Genomic DNA, 5,235 nt, shown 5'->3' with positions numbered 1-5,235 from the left:
AGTATGGACCCAGCGGACACCGGCTACCAGGCCAAAACTACGGACGAACTCGGCCAAGCCTTGGCCAGTCAAGGCGCTCTCGTGGGACATCATGATACAGTTCTCCGTGAGGCATTGGAGACTCTCCGGAACCTCTCCGTTAATGTGCAAAGGATCGGCACGCAGGTAGAACTGCTCACTTCACAGGCTTTTCCTCCGCAGAACGCTGCACAGCCGACAGCCCCTCCCCCCCCCTCCTGCCGCACTCCTCCATCAGCTACGAGAGGCTGTCATTCCCACACCTGAACGATACGCTGGAGATTTGGGTAATTGTAGAGCCTTTTTGTTCCAGTGTACGTTAGTTTTTGAGCAGCAGCCTAGTACTTATCACACAGATGGGGCTAGGGTAGCATATGTAATGAGCCTGTTGAGGGGAGGGCTTTAGATTGGGCTACAGCTGTTAGGGAGAGCCAGCCACACATTTGCTGGTCATATGATACTTTCATTTCCGAAATGAAAAAAGTTTTTGATCACCCGGTACGGGGGAGGGATGCTGCTAGGCGCCTTCTTTCTCTCCGGCAGGGCTCCCGTAGTGTAGCCGAATTTTCAGTGGAGTTTAGAACAGTGGCTTCCGACTCACGCTGGAATAACGAGTCACTACAGGATGCTTTTCTTCAGGGGCTGAACGAAGCAATTAAAGACGAGCTAGCGGCTAGGGATGATCCAGGTAGCTTGGATAATTTAATTGCCACAGCCATTAAGATTGATAATCGCCTCAGAGAGAGACGTAGGGATAGGACTAGCCGTCACTCCAATCCCAGCGACTTCTCACTTGATCCCCAAATTGGAACTGCCACTACCCCTATTCCCCGATCTTTCCCGACTCCTTACTCAGCCTCATCCCTTGGAGAGGAGCCCATGCGAGTGGGAAGGGCCCGCCTCTCACCATCTGAGCGTGCTAGAAGGATCCATGCTGGGGAATGTGTTTATTGCAGCCAAACCAGTCATCTCGTTTCCTCCTGTCCTAGTCTGCCAAAGGTCAGGCTCGTCAGTAGCTGTGGGGATTCTGGCGAGCCCTTCCTCCTCTCTCAACCCCCGACCAAGAACACAGCTAGAAGCCATGCTTTGCTGCAACCAACAGTCCCTACCCCTGCTCACCTTAGTGGACTCGGGGGCGGATGAGAATTTTTTGGACATTGACATTGCAGCTCAGGCAGGAATTTCCTGCGAAGTGTTAGATTCACCTCTTAGTGCTAATGCTCTAAATGGAAAATTCCTGGCCCAAGTCACTCACCGCACCAAGCCAGTAAACCTCATTCTGTCTGGAAACAGCGTGAGTTTATTCAGTTTCACCTAATTTCCTCACCTCAGGCCCCCATAGTGTTGGGCCATCCCTGGTTAAGAACTCACAACCCCCAGATTGATTGGGTAACTGGCAAAATTATTAGTTGGAGTTATTTTTGCTTATCCTCATGCCTGCAGTCTGCCCTACCGCCAGCAGAGGCCGCCTCTCCACCACTCAAGATCGAGCCGCCTGACCTGTCATCTGTTCCCACTGAATATCATAACCTAGGAGAGGTGTTCAGTAAACAGCGAGCTCTTTCTCTTCCTCCTCATCGACCCTACGACTGTCCCATTGACCTCCTTCCCGGGGCCCCTCTGCCTTCCTCACGTCTGTTCAACCCTGAGAGAAAATCCATGGAAAATTACATCCATGACTCCCTGGCTGCTGGTGTCATTCGGCCATCCTCCTCCACGGTCGGTGCTGGGTTTTTCTTCGTCTCCAAGAAGGACCGCTCACTGCGGCCCTGCATTGATTACAGGGGTCTCAATGCCATTACTGTAAAAAATAAATACCCACTAGCCCTCATTAACTCCGCCTTTGAACCCCTCCAGGAAGCCACCATTTTTTCCAAACTGGACCTCCGCAATGCCTACCACCTCGTCAGAATCCGAGAAGGGGACGAGTGGAAGACGGCCTTTAACACATCACTCGGTCACTTCGAGTATCTGGTGATGCCTTTTGGACTGACGAATGCCCCTGCAGTCTTTCAGTCAATGGTGAACGATGTGCTCCGTGACCTCCTCAACCGGTCAGTCTTTGTCTACCTGGATGACATCCTCATATTCTCTCGTAACAAGGAGGAGCACATTATCCATGTCAGGCAGGTGCTGCAGAGACTCCTGGATAACAGACTCTTTGTAAAGGCGGAGAAATGTGAATTCCATGTCAACACAGTCTCAGTCCTGGGCTACATCGTTGAGGAAGGAAAGCTTAGATCCGACCCTGAGAAGATCCAAGCGGTGGTGGGGTGGCCCAAACCAACCTCAGTCAAACTGCTTCAACAGTTTCTTGGTTTCGCCAATTTCTATCGGCGCTTCATCAGGGACTACAGCAGAGTGGCGGGTCCTTTAACCAGACTCACTTCCCCCACAACTGGCTTTTCCTGGACCCCAGAGTGCGATGCAGCCTTTTCAGAGCTAAAGAGACTCTTCACCACTGCCCCTGTGCTCATCCACCCTGATTCCTCTCGCCAGTTCGTTGTGGAGGTCGATGCCTCCAACACCGGGGTAGGAGCAGTTCTTTCCCAGCGCTCGGAACGAGACCAAAAATTGCATCCTTGTGCATTTTTCTCTCGCCGCCTCACCCCAGCTGAGAAGAACTATGACGTGGGTAACAGAGAGCTGCTGGCTGTCAAACTTGCCCTAGAGGAGTGGAGGCACTGGCTGGAGGGAGCTGAACTCCCTTTTATTGTATGGACGGACCACAAGAACCTGGCTTACATCCAATCTGCCAAGCGCCTTAACTCCCGTCAGGCTCGATGGGCCCTGTATTTCGGCCGCTTCTCATTCACCCTCACCTACCGTCCAGGGTCACGGAACCTCAAGCCTGACGCTCTCTCTCGCCAGTTCGCTTCCGATGGACCAGCTGCCAGTCCAGACACTATCCTGCCTGCCTCCTGCGTGGTGGGGGCTGTTACCTTGGAGATTGAGTCATTGGTCAGGGAGGCCCAGCGAGCGCAGCCTAGCCCAGGTAACTGCCCAGCTAATTGTCTTTTTGTGCCTACCCCTGTTCGCTCCAAGGTCCTGCAGTGGGCACACACCTCTCGTTTCTCATGTCATCCTGGTGTCCATCGCACACTGTTCATTCTCAAACAACGCTTCTGGTGGCCTTCCATGGCTCAAGACACCAGGGCCTTTGTTGCTGCCTGTACAGTGTGTGCCCGCGCCAAGTCCTCCCACCAGCCTCCCGCTGGCCTGCTTCGCCCACTGCCAGTACCTAGTCGCCCTTGGTCGCATGTGGCATTGGATTTTGTTACTGGACTTCCACTTTCACAAGGAAATACCATCATCCTAACTATTGTGGACAGATTCTCAAAGATGGTACACTTTGTGGCTCTTTCCAAACTTCCCACTGCCCGAGAGACTGCAGATCTTCTGGTCAACCATGAAGTTCGACTTCATGGGATCCCCACCGACATCGTCTCTGACCGGGGCCCCCAGTTCATTTCCCACGTTTGGAAGGCCTTCTGTCAGGCTCTGGGAGCATCGGTGAGCCTGTCATCTGGCTATCATCCTCAGACGAACGGGCAAACAGAACGGGCCAACCAGGATCTGGGGTCGGCCCTTCGTTGTGTGGCTTTCAAGAACCCTTCGTCATGGGTCCCACATCTGCCATGGATCGAGTATGCCCACAACTCCCTGCCAAGTGCAGCCACAGGTATTTCACCTTTTCATTGTGCCATGGGTTTCCAACCACCTCTGTTTCCAGCCCAGGAAGAGGAAGTTGCTGTTCCCTCCGTTCAGGCCCACCTTCGTCGCTGTCGTAAGGTGTGGAGGGACACCCGAGCAGCCCTGCTCCGCTCCGCTGCCCGCAACCGCCTCATCGCAGACCGCCACAGGACCCAGGCCCCCAACTACTTACCAGGTCAGAGTGTTTGGCTTTCGTCCAAAGATCTCCCACTCAAGACAGAGTCAAATAAACTTACCCCACGGTATGTCTGCCCCTTCATCATCGACTCCATTATTAATCCATCTGCAGTCAAACTCAAACTTCCCTCACACATGAAGGTTCATCCAACATTTCATGTATCTCTGTTGAAACCTGTTGCCAGCAGTCCTTTGTCTCCTCCAGTGAGTGTTCCCCCACCCCCCCGCATCATCAATAATCATCCAACCTACACCGTCAGGCGATTGTTGGACGTTCGTCGCCGTGGAAGGGGATTCCAATATCTGGTGGATTGGGAGGGCTATGGTTTAGAGGAGAGGTGTTGGGTTCCCCGGCGGGACATCGTGGGCGCATCTCTGATACGGGACTTCCACCGGGATAACCCTGGAAGACCTGGTAGACCGCCTGGAGGCGTCCCTTAAGGGGGGGGTACTGTGGTGGTTGCATTCTCCAGCCACCTTCCTTGTGTGTGTGTTTTCCCTTTCCCTGTCTGTGTGGGCGTGGTGCCTGTCACTCCTGGCTCCCGGCTCAAATCTCCACCAGCTGCAAACAGTTGAGCACTCTCCTCTGCGACACACCTGATTCCCATCAGCCATTACGGATGGTATATCAGCGGAGGCTCCACAACCTGTCAGCGCCAGATCGTTGTTAAACCCCAGTGGTAAAACTCTTAGCCTTCTCAGCCTTCTTAAAGTATAGTGACTATTTTCGCTACACCTGAATATATTCTTACCTGTTCTTCTTGTGCTCCAGGATTACGCTTCAGTGGATTACGTTCCAGTGGATTAAAACTCCGGAGGATACTCTTCAGTGGATTACGCTCCAGTGGATACTCTCCAGCCGGATTATCTCCTCCAAATAAAACCTTTGTAACACACTGCCGTGTCCTGCGTTTGGGTTCTCTCAGATAACCGTAACACCTGATAGGTGGAGAATTGACCACTAAGCGGAGCACCACTTCTGTGACGTAGAAAATAATTAAAATCTGGATCAGACTGTATCAGATCCGTTGCAGCCCCATTTTTAGAGATTTGGGTATGGAGGAAAAGATAGAGGGGTGTGTTTTCTGACACTTGGTGAGTTCCCTGGAACACCAGACACATATTCATGTATAAAAGACGTACAAAAGTGCATTTTGCATGATAGGTCACCTTTAAATTGACAAACATCATATGTGTAATTCGTGGCACAATTCAAACGGGATCGAAAGATAATCTTTCTCTCTCCATTGACTTCAATACATACTTTTTCCGAAATAAGGTCCCATGGAGGTCCACCGGAAGGGGAGGGACTTCACCACTCTATAA

General features: G+C 52.2%; 1 long non-coding RNA gene across 1 annotated transcript; it reads left to right on the top strand.

Annotated features, from left to right (window-relative positions):
• The first annotated feature begins 4,296 nt into the window (after positions 1-4,296).
• LOC117537475 lies at positions 4,297-4,806 on the top strand. The gene is made up of 2 exons (XR_004567722.1): positions 4,297-4,589; positions 4,682-4,806. It is a non-coding gene; the product is annotated as an uncharacterized LOC117537475 (long non-coding RNA).
• Positions 4,807-5,235: the final 429 nt, after the last annotated feature.

The sequence above is a fragment of the Gymnodraco acuticeps genome, unplaced genomic scaffold, assembly GCF_902827175.1.
Source record: "Gymnodraco acuticeps unplaced genomic scaffold, fGymAcu1.1, whole genome shotgun sequence".
In the NCBI taxonomy this organism is placed as follows: Eukaryota; Metazoa; Chordata; class Actinopteri; order Perciformes; family Bathydraconidae; genus Gymnodraco; species Gymnodraco acuticeps.
The sequence above is the reverse complement of the archived record's forward strand: the minus strand, read 5'-3'. Positions and strand labels throughout refer to the sequence as shown.